The 14,200-nt window shown below is 42.6% G+C and overlaps 1 protein-coding gene across 2 annotated transcripts in view; it reads left to right on the forward strand.

Moving 5' to 3' along the window:
* The window catches only part of KAZN (kazrin, periplakin interacting protein), a 1,309,958-nt gene that overhangs the window by 646,566 nt on the left and 649,192 nt on the right, over positions 1 to 14,200 (forward strand). The gene's annotated exons all lie outside the window — the stretch shown is intronic.

Genomic DNA, 14,200 nt, shown 5'->3' on the forward strand with positions numbered 1-14,200 from the left:
TAACTAGTCACATGCCCAACCTTTCTGCCACTTCCAAATGTGAAAGAAGCACATGGTACAGAGCATGGTATCTGGCTGTGTAACCATCAAAGGTCAACCTACCAGAAGGACTAACTGTGGACTAAATGTCCAGCACAGCTGACTCTCCATGGGAGAAACTACATACAACCAATAAGAAATAAGAAATGAATGAGGCAGAGGAGTCAGCATATAAATCACTTTTCCCTTCTTGCTCCCAGGAACTACTCTACTTGCGTGCCATCCAGAGAAGTTCCGAATGGCAAGTTTGGTGCATCTGCTGAGCAACTAGCCTTATCTCTCCAAAGCTCATCATTAAGCAAAAGTCAACACAGTAACATATCATTCATATTTTACTCACCTCATTTCCTTTCCCTTATTCTCACTGCCCTGGGGTTGTGCTTTGAAAATGAAACATTAGTATTTTTTTAATTAAAAAACATTTTAATTGGAGGATAATTGCTTTACAGTAGTGTGTTGGCCTCTGCCATACAACAGTGTAAATCAGCCCCAAGTACACATATGTTCCTTCCCTCCTGAACCTCCCCCTCCACCCATCCCACCCCTCTAGGTTGTCACAGAGCACCAGGTTGTGCTCCCTGTGATCATACAGAAGCTTCCCATTGGCTATTTTTGACACCTGGTAGTGTATATATGTTATATAAGTCAGTGCTACTGTCTCAATTTGTCCTATCGTCTCCTTCCCTCACTATTAGAAAAATGGTACTGATGAACCTTTGGCCACCTGATGTGAAGAGCTGACTCATTGGAAAAGACCCTGATGCTGGGAAAGAATGAAGGCAGGAGGAGAAGGGGGTGACAGAGGATGAGATGGTTGGATGGCATCACTGACTCAATGGACATGTGTTCGAGCAAGCTCCAAGGGTGAAGGGCAGGGAAGCCTGGTGTGCAGCAGTCCATGGGATCGCAAAGAGTAGGACACGACTGAGCTACTGAACAACAACAACAACTGATGAACCTATTGCAGGGCAGAAATAAAGAAGCAGACATAGAAAACAGACTTTGGAAACATTAGTATTTTTATCTTTGCCTCAGGCTCTATTTCCTGGAGAATGTAGGCTAAGGCAATCCCCAGTACCAGAAACATTTCTTAGTACTTACAAAGCACTCAATCAATAATATAGAGTTTGGATGGATGGACAGGTGGAGGTGGGGTATGGATGGCTGGATGGATAGCTGGATAAAGGAATGGATGGATGGAAATTTAGATGGATAGACAAATGGGAGAATGGCAGTTTCAGGCACTCAAGGGCCAATGTGATTGTGTGTGCTAAGTCCCATCAAATGGGAAGAGAATTCCCATTTGCAACCCCATGGACTGTAGTCCGTCAGGCTCCTCTGTCCGTGGAATTCTCCAGGCAAGAATACTGGAGTGGGTAGCCATTCCCTTCTCCAGGGGATCTTCCTGACCCAGGGATCAAACCCAAGTCTCCCTCATTGCAGGCAGATTCTTTACTTCTGAGCCATTAGGGAAGCCCCAAGAGATCCTAGAAAACAGGGGTGGAAAAGCAGGAAGAGAATCAGGTAAGAAGGTATATTGGATCAACATAGGGTATACTATCAAGGTTGCTGCTATGGAGGTCCCCTGGGACCTCCTGGGAAGCATCCAGAATGCCTCTAACAATTCCCCACCTGAAGGATGGAAAGTGGGAACATTCATCCACCAGCCTCCACTCCATCAGTTCAGGCTTGCCCATGGTGGCATTAACTGCCCTAAACTTCCAGACCTGTGTTCAGGCCAAGTGGGCCCCTGTGGTGGTAGAAAAGACCCTGGGACAGAAAATGAAAAGGACATACAGGCCAGAGGGGAGTCTGAGCTTCTGAGAAACTGTGCACTGCTGCTACAGCTGAAACCAGAGCGCTTTGAGGGATGTGTGTGACACAGTGCCTGAGCTGTCTGCTATAGAACCATCTCTAAAGTGCATATACAGCTGTGTTTCCCAATGGGTAAGACTCTCTGATGTCTCCTCTGAGCCTAGAGAGAAATGGCCTGCTTTCTTTTGTCTTTAATTAATTAGCTTATTTTAATTGGAGGATAATTACTTTACAATATTGTGATGGTTTTTGCCAAAGATCTATCACCCAGCCCAGTCTCTGCTGCTGTCTCCTTCATGGCCACTGCCCACGCTGGGTCCACTTTCCACACCACTCACAATTCTCACCTCATGATTTTGCCTGTGCTGTTACCTTGCCTGGAAGTCTCTTCCCATTTGCGTTCCTTCTCAAGACGACTTTTCAAGATTCCTCTCCTGCCTGTCTCAGGGAGAATGAGACCCCCAGTACATATTCCTAGCATTGCTCCCACTGCAGTTTTAATAATTATCTCCAGTTCAGGGACTTCCTCCACAACCACCACCACTTAGGTGGTGAATTCATAGAGGGCAATGGCAGGGTCCTCTTCACCTTGGTTTCCCCAATTCCCAGGGAAGACCTAGCACAGAGGAGCAATTGCTAAAAGGATGGCTGGCTGGACACATACACAAAAGCTCGGGGCTTTATTTTATGTTTTAGCCATGCCACATTATTTGTGGGACTTAGTTCCCTGACCAGGGATTGAACCCAGATCCCAGCAGGGGAAAGCGCTGAGCCCTAACTGGACAGCCAGGGAACTCCTGGGGCAGTTGGTCTTTATTTTATGTCTATTCAACAGAAAGCGATATGGCTACTTAGAAAGGATCGTGCCTTCAAGGGTAAGCAAAGCCCACACGATGAAGGGCATCTTGATTTGATGTCTTACTAGATTCCGATCTGAATAGTCTGTGCCATCTGTTCACCATTGTTTAGGAATGAGACTACGGTTGATTAAGAGTCCATTGTTCCCATAGACGGTGACAACTCTGGCATGTTGTAGTGTCAATTCAAGCCGATATATAGTATCGTTTGTATGTGCATGCTGAGTTACTGAGTCACTGCTTTAGACACAGGATAAGAAGATGAGATAAAAATACCTGGTGTGCCTGAGGGCATCTGGTGTGACCAGCGCTGGGGGGCCGCACAGGAGGGCAGAGATAGACTACCCAGGCAGCGGGCCTTTAGGTGTCACAGACATGATCACCCTCTGTGCTCACAGGCAGGCACCCACCCGGGGCAAAGGCAGCCAGCTGAGCCATTCACCTGTAATCTGTAAGGGAGACCATTACAGGCAGGGCATTCCTATGTCACAGGCAGATAGCTACAGCCCACAACAGTTTTTTTTACTAAGCCCCTGGCACAGTGCTGCCACCGTGCCCACAGGAGGACCATCCCTGCCCTCAGGGGTCCATTATACTCTAGCAGTCAAGGTAAGGGGCCAGGAACACCATGACACAGTGGTGTCATGACCACAATAATATCAGGTTGGCCCAAAAGTTCACTCGGGTTTTTCATTTGGGGCTGTCCTGATATAAGGCATACTGTGTACAGAGGCTGCACAGATCTGCAAGGGATAATGGAAGCTCTAAGAGAAATTTACACTGACAGAATACTCTAGGATAAATGAATGGATACTTGGTCAATTGCCCTTCCATCCTGTACTTCCTTTTATTCCATAAATACAGATTTTTTTTTTCCGTTTTCTTGGTAACACAGCTGAGTAAGCCTATAATGAATGGGTCAATCTCAAATGCTTAAAAGGGAAGGCTACAGTGCTCAACCATCTATATATTCAAATCCTTTGGCTCTTACATGTTGTGTCATCTTAGGCATTTTATCTGCCCACTTAGCTTCCATACCTATAAATTGGGGATGATAAAAGTCCTTGGTTCATAGAATTTTTCTGAAGGTGAAATGAGTTAGTAAATGAAAAAGCTTTTAAGGCACCTGGTACATAATAAGCCTTCAATAAGGCTAGCTGTTATTATTAATGCTTTTATTGTTATCATTATTATTCAAGATTATTACATAGGAGCAGGCTTCCCTGGTAGCTCAGCTAATAAAGAATCTGCCTGCAATGTGGGAGACCTGGGTTCGATCCCTGCGTTGGGAAGACCCCCTGGAGGAGGGCATGGCAACCCAGTCCAGTATTCTTGCCTGGAGAATCCCCATGGGCAGAGGAGCCTGGCAGCCTGCAGTCCATGGGGTCACAAAGAGTCAGACACAACTGGGCGACTAAACATACACAATACCTAGGAGCAGAGTGCTAGTGCCAATTTTCTAGAAAGCTCTTTAAACAATATGAGAACTTAGTCTAATGAAGGGGACAGGGTCCAACTTCTCTCTGCTGAATCTCAGAGGTCAGTGATAGCAGTCATCTTTGCCCCCTTGATTTATTTTTTGATCCCAAGTTTTCAGACAATAAGGAATACAACTGGCAAATTAATTTTGCTTGGAGGAACACAGCAAAGTTCTTCATTTTTTTTAAATTAGTAGTTTACTGAGTGTGGCTATTGTGGTTATTGATCATCTCAGGTCAAAAAAAAAAAAAAATTTCAACACATTTGGAAAAATAGGACCTGTATACATAGAACACCCAGAAAGAATGATGAGACAGAATGTTAAGTGAGTGGTGTGCTCAAAGTGGGGTGGAGGAGCGAGTGAGAGGGGATGCTGGAGGATGCCTGTGAAGGGGTCTTAGGACCCGACTCCCTGGAGAATGTTCTGGAATTCCCATCCCCAGGTAGACCACTGGGAGTCTCAGGTCAGTGAAGAGTCACACAGGCCCAGGGGTGTGGGAGCGAATTACACGACTGCATGGAGTATCCAGACACACAAGCCTGAGATAGCCTCACAGCTTTCCTCAGCCCAGAGCAGCCAGGGACTGTGTAATACTTGCCCCAGACGGCACAAATGCAGCCCTGAGAACCAGCAGGCATGAGGCAATGCTTGACAGCTCAGGGAGGATGCAGTGAACTGCATGGATGGAGGGCCAAGGACTAGAAGGGAAGAGAGTTACCTCCTGGACAGATGACAGCAACCGAGAACAGATCCTCCCCATCTCATCCTCTCCCCTTCTCACTTGAAAGAAAAGCAGAGAACTCCAGAGGGAGATGAAATTTCTACAGAGGAACTAGGGCCCAAAGGAAAAGTAGGTTCAAGTATAGAAATGCATATTTCTTGTAGCTACTCAGAACATACACTTAATCAGACAGCTCTGTATGGAGACAGTGGATAGAACTCATTAGGTTAGGAATGTGGGTACTTTGGAGTTTTAAAAGATTGGTCATGGCTCTGCCTCTTGTAAGCTGATCAGGTACTTACTTTCTTCTAAATTCTTTTTGCTCATCTGTAAAATGGGCATAATATAATACCCTCTAATTGATTGTATGCGTTAAACTGAAAAATTATGTATAAGCCCCTAGAGGGCTAGTATTCAATAAATGTAGGCTAACAAATAAGCTAGTTCATCATGAAAAAGGGAAGGATTGGGGAGGAGTCTTGGGTAAAGGTTGTGGGGGAGGTCTTCATGGAGTTGTTAGTTCTGGCAGTAAAGATACATGAGAATGCCCCCACGGAGGACATGGTGGGTCCCTCACTGATTTGCTGAGGGGGCAGAGGAGCAGAATTTACATGTGTACCAACCAAATATGTGGTTTCCATGTGCTCCAAGCTGGTCAGAGCTAATATAATTTTGTAGTCAAAGTCATGGGCCCTGGCATCTTAATGCCTGGGTTGGCATTATTTACTAGCTAGGCAATTGTCCTTGGGTAAGTTATATAAACTTCCAGTACCTTAGTTTCCTCATCTGTAGAATGGTGGCCATTAATAATTGTTCCTATTCCATAAAGTTGTCCTGAAGCTTAAAATTAATGAACATATGTAAATAACATCTCTAAGCTTTCATTCCTGGCATGCTAAAGCATGCTCTAAACATTAGCTATTATTATTCTGATTTTGCTTCCATCCAAGTTTACACTTTAGCTGCTAAAATCCCTCAGGATCTCAAATTTTATTTCTTTTCCCAAAAAAAAAACAAAAAACATCCAAACCCCAGGCCATTTTCCAGCAAGGGAGAGTCACATCAAAATAAACATTTCAAAGCCACCAACAGTCACATGAAGATAGCAAGTGGGGCTTTCCTCCTCCATGCATTCAGGTGATCTCTCTCACTTGTGCTTCAGAACGGAGCATAAAAATCAGCAAGGGTGCATCCTACCCAAAGTTAGGGGTTCCCAGCTTCAGGGGAACACACTAACATAAAACCAATCAAAGAAACAAAAGAACAACTTTTTCATGGAAGATATTCTGTGCTTGTGTTTCTTCCTTGAACCGAGTGTAAGGGAAAAATAATTACATTTTGTATCTGTTATCTATGGTCCAAATAATGCTGCATAACAATCAACCTCAAAAGCTCAGTGGCATATGGTAAACATTTGTTTTGGTTCATGGGTCTGTGTGCTGGCTGACTGGTTCTGCTGATCTGAGGCTGGGCTCATTCACAAGTCCATGATTAGCTGCAAGAAATTCAGGCAGCTTTGCCGTCTCACACACCCAGGGCCTCAGCTGGGTTGTTCAGCTTTGCTCCATGGACCTCATCCTCCAGCAGACGGGCCCAGGCATGCCTCCACAGCAAAAGCAAAGAGTGAGTGGGAATGCAGAAATGCATGGTTAAGTTTCTGTCTCACATTTGCTGTCATTTCTTTGGCCAAAAGAACTCACATGACTGAGCACAAAGTCAAGATTTGGAACAGAATACCACCTGCATACACACACACACACACACACATATGCACAATCAGGGTGGTGGAGGGGTATGGGGAATGATGCAAAGTTACACAGCAAAGGGTTTAGGACCAGGAAGGGATAAAGAATTGAGCCCATCAAGTTGATCAATCATATATCCCAAAGAACTTGCCAACGTTGATTGCAGGAGAGAGAAAAATTATAAAAGAGATCAAATCTACTGAAAGGAAAGCAAAATAAGCAACTTTGAGGGGATTAAATGAGGGTGTTAAATCTTTTATAGGCCTTTCAGAGTCAAACACCAATTCTCACATTTCACTCTTTTCCATCTTAAAATCTCTCTCAACATTTCTAGTTCCACCTACTTTGAATAGAATCCAGATATGCCTTCAGAGGACCATTTTCCAATCATCCTGTTCCAAGACCTTACTGTTCCAGGAATTACATATCCATGTGAAAATAAAAAATAACATTAAAGAAATCAAGATTTCTCCCCATTTCAAAGAGGTCTGACTCCAATTTAGGCATGAAAGTTTGAGAACTCTCCCTTGACTCTTCTCTTCCACCAACTCTCAGTTAAGACCCTCTGGGTAAGTTATAAATGAAATCATTTTGAACATGATATATGTTGTCGGTCTCTTGGTCTGCATTAACCATGCCTTGTGGTTGAAATCCTGGTGCCTCCTATAGATTCCAGGGAAATAAATTGAAGATGGAAAGTAAAATCCATGATGAAAATCAAGACTCGTTGTTGACTATTTCACTACAGTGTGTTTCTCACGTAGAAACTATCTGAGATCTGAGAAACACTCTTCCTTTTCTTGTGTTGTTTTATAAGAGGAGCCGCCACTTTAATAGCCTGTACATTTAAGATCCATAAAAGATAATGTGCAGTGAAGATGGTTGAGTCAGATAGACTCAGAGGATAGACATTTTGATAATCAATTTTTAACTAGGTAATAAGATTTGACACCATGCCACTAATACCTTCTGGTTTGGGAGGAGAATTCTGTCCTTTTTCCTTTGAGCTGAACTTCACAAACTGCCTGGCTGAATTCCAAAATGCCAACCACTGAGAAGCACCAGACATAATATTACACTTGTCGGGCCATGAGTTTCACCTCCATCCTAAATTCGTTGGTAGCTTCCTGTAAATTGTGGGTTCTGTCGTTTTATCTGAAGCAGTTATTCACATTCAGTTTAGTTTTGCTTGTGGCCAAGTTGAAACAGAGGAATCCATCAGCAGCATGTGTATTTAGGAATACCAACCTTTTGTTTTTTTGGTGGGGCTGAAAATGGTCTAGATGAGATTCCATAAATCAGCGCCAACAGCTACAGTCACAAATTCTCTCACAGCACTTCAGGATGCTAGGGCTAAATAAACAGGGTTACTATTTTCTTCTCTACCTGGTTGAAAGCCCTTGATTCAACATGAGTGCTCAGGCCACCTCCTTACTTCCTATTTTCTTTGACCTGGTTCTTTGGGAAGCCACTGGAAAAGAGAAGGCAAATATCATTACATTAAAGATTTCCATATAACTAACCAAAATGACTCCCGTTCTTTAAATAATGACCAACATGTTAAGCATATTTTATTAATTTCCTTTCCCAATACTATAAAGTTAACTCATGCTCATAGCAACCCGTGAAACAATTCAAAAATATATGAGATGGTTACAATTTTTTTCCTGTGATGAGAACTTTTAAGATCTATCTCTTAGCAACTTTCAAATACACAATAAAGTATTATTAACTACAGTCACCATGTGGTGGTTTAGTTGCTAAATCGTGTCCAACTCTCGCAGCCTCATGGACTATAGCCCACAAGGCTCCTCTGTTCATGGGATTTTCCAGGCAAGAATACTGGAGCGGGTTGCCATTTCCTCCTCCAGGGGATCTACCTGACCCAGTGATCGAACACATATATTCTGCATCTACTGCACTGTAGGTGGGATCTTTACTGCTTGAGCCATTGAGGAAGACTCCCCCCACCCCCAGGTGAACTTGCTTGGATTCAAATCCTGGTTCCACAGTGTCCTGACTATGTGACCATAAGTATGTTATGTAACTGCTGGGCCTCTGCTTCCTTGTGTAAAATGTGGAGTTTATCACAGTAACAAACTTATTGACTTGGTCTAAGGATTAAACAAAATAGAACAATTAAACATTTAGCAGAGAACCCAGCCCATGGGAAACACTCTCCAAACGTTGACTGTTTATTTCATCAGGCACCTCTGCCTTCCAACCCCATAAAATGTTGTTCCTGAAAGGAGTCACAGAGAATAAAGTGTTCTCCATTTCACTGCATTTCCTGTAAGGTCTGAGAGGTATGGGCTTCCCTGCTGGCTCAGCTGGTAAAGAATCTCCCTGCAATGCAGGAGACCCAGGTTTGATTCCTGGGTTGAGAAGATCCTCTGGAGGAAATGGCAATCCACTCCAGTATTGCCTGGGAAATCCCATGGACAGAGGAGCCTGGTGGGCTATAGTCCATGGGGTCACAAAGAGTTGGACGCAACTGAAGTGACTAACACTTTCACTTTCCTGAGAGGTATGAGATGTTTCTGCCCCAGACATCCTTCCCTCTGGTCCTTTCCTCTGGCTTCCCATCACCTGTTGACCCAGTCTGCAAGTTTTCTGGGCTTTCAAGGTGGAATCCATCTCCTGACCCTTGATTATTCTGTACCTGGGTACCAGATCCCTGTCTTGCTCATCTTTGCACTCCTTCATTGCTCTTAACCCTGTGTCTTAAATACACTAAGGGTGTAATAAACACTTATTGTGTGTGTGTGTGTTAGTTGCTCAGTCGTGTCTGACTCTGTGACTCCATGGAGTGTAGCTCGCCAGGTTCCTCTGTTCATGGAATTCTCTAGGCAAGAATTCTTAAGTGGGTTGCCATTCCCTTTTCCAGGGGATCTTTCCAACCCAGGGATCGAACCCAGGTTCCCCTCATGGCAGGCAGATTCTTTACCATCTGAGCCACCAGGGAAGCCCCCAAACATCTATTATGGTTATATTAACTGAATTTCCCTGAATTTGACTGAGAGAGTGGGAAGAACATATATCGCGAGAGTTAACTTTTGTCCCACACCTCAAAGAACCAAATATCTTGGCAGTTGTTGGTATTGATATGTTTTATTTTGTTTTCTGAAAATAGCATTGGCTTTTTCTTATTATTGAGGCAATCTCTGTACATTGTATAAAATTTAGATAAGTGAAAAAATATAAAAGAATATAACAAAAGTAATAATTACTCATCATTCCACTAGAGATAATTGCTGATAACATCTTGGGGTTCTGTAGATCTATGTATATTCTATACATCTGTATATTCTATATATCTATGTACATTCTATACACCTATGTATGTTCTATATATCTATATAGCTTGAGATCAAATTGAATAAATGGTTTTGAAATCACTTTTTCAATTAGTATTATTTCAGGTGAATTTTCTCATAGTTTAAATACTATTCAAAATATGATTTTTAATATTAATCTCTCCCATAAATAAATGTCTATGCTTATAAATCTTTGCCCGGATATCTGTTTCTCCAGGACAGACTTCCTGGGAATGAAGTATCTCTGTCAGAGGATGTGAACTCATTTTAAATTCTTGCTATCTATTGTCAAATTGTTTTTGAGAAAGAGTGTAGCCCTTTAAGTCATCACATGCCAAATGGAGAAGGAAGACAGATAATCTTAACTTCTCCATCCTTCAGCCTTTTCATCCTGGACAGTTTGATTGGCATAAAAAGGCAGTGACTTGATTTATTAATTTCTTTCATTACTAGTCAAGTTGAGCTCTTGTGTGAATTTTCTGTTCATATCTTTTGCCCTTTTGTTCTGCTAATGGATGAAAGCCCTTTTTTTGATCTTTAAGAGCTCTTTGTATAAGAAAGAAATTTGTTCTTTTCCTGTGTTCATTACAATTTATTTTCCTTTGCAGTTTACCTTTTAAATGATTGATTGAGAAGATAATAAGTTTATAGATGTACTTAAAGAGAATTGGCATTGTCAAAAATTTTAGGTTTTTCTTCTAGAAAAATATGTTCATACATTTGTTTGTGTCTCATTTTGTATATCTCAAAAAGATTTTCCTAGTTTTCAACATATTGAATAAAATGAGATCCTGTAATATATTTTTTCTAAGTATTTTTGGTTTGCTAAGGTAATTAAGAAAGTGAGATTTTTTTCCTCTTCAGATATTCTAACTGGTTATTGCTGATATAAGTAAAGCTATTGCTTTTTCTCTGTTTTATACTTAATCCATACACTTTATCAAACACTGATTAACTCTAAGAGATTTCCAGATGAAACTCTTGATATCATCAGGAACACTTGGCTTTCCTCTGATTTTAATGAGAGTAAATTCTATATTCACCATTAAATATGATGGTAGCTGCTGGTTTAAGCTAGATATTATTTATCATCCTGATTAAGTGGACTTACATTCCCAGCTCTCAAAGAGGTTTTCTGCCCCCTTTTAATTAGGAGTGGATGTTAAATGTTATCTAATACACTGTCAGTGCCTGGCTACTTATAAATTCTGTGATTATACCTTTTATCTATATAACATCCCCTTTTGTTCTGTTTAATAATGCTTTCTCCCCCTTGAGTTCTGCGCTGTCTAAAATGGGTACTGCCACCACTGCTTTTTCTTTTTAATCTTATTTGTATTTGTTAAATTTTTTTGCCTATCTCTCCACTTTTAATTTTTTGTATCATTGATATTCAGCATCTTGTTCAATTAGACAGTTGATAAACATGGGTCACATGCTTGTGTGTGTGTGTGCACGTAGTAGCTCAGTCCTCTCTGACTCTTGGCAACCCTTTAGATTGTAGCCCTCCAGGCTCTTCTGTCCATGGAATTTTCCTGGCAGAAATACTGGAGTGGGTTTCCATTTCCTTCTCCAGAGGATTTTCCTCACCTAGGGATCAAACCCAGGTCTCCTGTGTCTCCTGCATTGCAGACAGATTCTTCACCCGCTGAGCCATTGGGGAAGCCCCAGGCCACATGCTTACTTTGTGCCAAATGCTGAATCAGGTCCCTGGGATACAAAAAAAAGAGAACCTGCCAGAAGGGATGCACCACAGCCCAGACTGAAACAGGGGCTGCTGTGGGGGATTTGGGGAAGCGGTGGCTCCCAGGAGGGTCTGGCCCAGTTAGGGGCTCCGGCAAGTTTGCCCAGGGTGACAGGAGGTGAATCGCATAGATATGCACACAAGGTAACCCAAGGAGAGTCAGTCAACTGGGCCTCAAGGAGAATAGGAGTTTGGGTACTTCTGTACCCAGACAACTTTAGGAGCCCATGGAACCTGCAGATCCCACACTAGGGCACCACCATTAATTCAGGAAATTAGTTGCTCCTCCTCTACTTTCTTTTCCTTCACTTTATAGTTTCTACCTATTCATAGCTTCTCTTTCATTCATTCACTCACTCATTCAATCAGCAAATAATTTTTCAGCACCTTCTATGTATCGGATATCATTCAGGAACTGGGAAATCAACCATGAAGAAAACATGAAAAATAGTTGCCATCACAAATCTTACATTCTAGAGGAGGGAGCAGACACTAAGTCAATACTTAGTACAGGGTAATTGCAAACTGTACAGGATAATTGCAAATGGTGGTGTCATGGATGAAGCCTCCTCTAATGACTTCTCATTATACTTAGAAGAAAATCCAAAGTTCCTCCGTGACACTTAGGTCCTACATAAACTGACACTCTCCTCCACCTCCTAGCTTTTCAGCTCCTCTCTCTGCCTCGGTCTCTGAGTTCCCCTCTTGGTCTCTACACTCCTCAAATAGACCAGGTGTGCTTCTCTCTTTGCTTTGGTACTGGATATTCCCTCTGCCTGGATGCTCCTCCGCAAGATGTTCCATCAGCTTCCCCACATCTCAGGTCAGATTGAATGTTACTTCATCAATATGGCCTTTGCCAACCATATAAGGCAGTACCCCTTCCGCCTGACCCCCACAATCACCCAGATCCTTAGCCTTGCTTTTCTCTGCCTCATCACTCTTAGCACTGCCTGGCCCTGCGGTGTGTGTATTTATCTGTGTCTTTGTTTATTGTCTGTCTCTCTCTAGTGGGGGCTTCGCAGGTGGCCCTGGCGGTAAAGAACCCTCCTGCCAATGCAGGAGATGCAAGAGACGAGGGTTTGATTCCTGGGTCAGAAAGATTCCCTGGTGGAGGGCACAGGGAACCCACTCCAGTATTCATACCTGGAGAACCCCATAGCTGGGGGAGCCTGGCGGGTCACAAAGAGTTGGACACAACTGAAGCGACCCAGCATGCACACGCACACTCTCTCCTTGAGGGCAAGATCTTTCCTTGCAGGATCTTTGGTTCAGAGAACAGAGCGCAGCACTAGGTGGAGACTCAATGAGTATTTGTTGAAAGAATGAATGAGGGAAGTGGTATGTGATACAGGTGGTGATGGTGCTAGAGAATGATGGACAGGGAGAGTACGCTCTACAGGTGGATCCTAAAGAGTGGAGGAAGGGAGAAAGGGCTGAGCTACTCCAGCCTCATTCATCTCCAGAACCCCTCAGGCCATGCTCTGTACCACTGAGGAAGGAGTGAGGGGTGGGACAAGAAGAAGGGGGGAAAAGTCCTCTCTCCTCACCATGCATTTCATACAGACTCAAGTATGACTTTTGCCTCTATCCTTTAAGTTTGGCCAGAATGTGTCTAGAAATGGTACCCTTTTTATTCATTTGGCCTGAAACGTGATGTATCATTTCTATTTGCTCCCAAAGCCCTTCTCTGGCTCCTGAAAGATGTCTTATATTTTATGTTATTATATCTTTTTTCTTTATAGATCTTCTTCTTGTTCTGCATTCTGGGAGAGCTCCTCATTTCACACGTGGGTCATTGATTTGGTTTTTTGCAGTGTTGATTCCGTCTTTTTTCTCCTCAAGAGTGAATTTAAATTCTGCTGTTTCTTTTCAGTACATCCTTGTCTCCCCAGTCCTATCTCCAAATAATATTTGTACCTCAGGCAGCCTTTGGCCTCGGCCCCTTCTCTCATAGGACTTGCTGTTCCTTTTCTTCACATGTATGACTTCTTACATTGTCTTCTAACCTTTTCTATACTTTGCTTCTAGTTACTGAAGTAATCCTTTTCAGAAGCATACATTTCCTTTGAATAGTATGAATGTTTCATTCATTCATTCATTCATGAAATGTATTGACTATTTCCCTGGTACCTAGCCCTAAACTAGTTACCAGGAGGTAATTGATAACCAGCAAGTCCCCACAAATGGTAGAGTCAAATGAAGGAACTAAACAATTACATAAGCAATTTTAATAATATGACAAATGCTGCGGATAGGACACATGTGGTTGGTATCAGGGCACACAGTAGTCATGTATAATCTTGTCAACTACAGAAATGGAACTGGGGAGATGATGCTACCTTCTCTTATCCTGAGATATTTTTTCTCACAGCCCACGTTGTTGAGTTTGAGCGTTTTTTCGTCCTTACTTCAGTTGCATTCAATGAGTCTTGATTGACACGAGCTTCTTATGTAGTAACAGATGGAATGTTGTGAGTTC

Source organism: Cervus canadensis, chromosome 13 (genome assembly GCF_019320065.1).
Source record: "Cervus canadensis isolate Bull #8, Minnesota chromosome 13, ASM1932006v1, whole genome shotgun sequence".
NCBI lineage: Eukaryota > Metazoa > Chordata > Mammalia > Artiodactyla > Cervidae > Cervus > Cervus canadensis.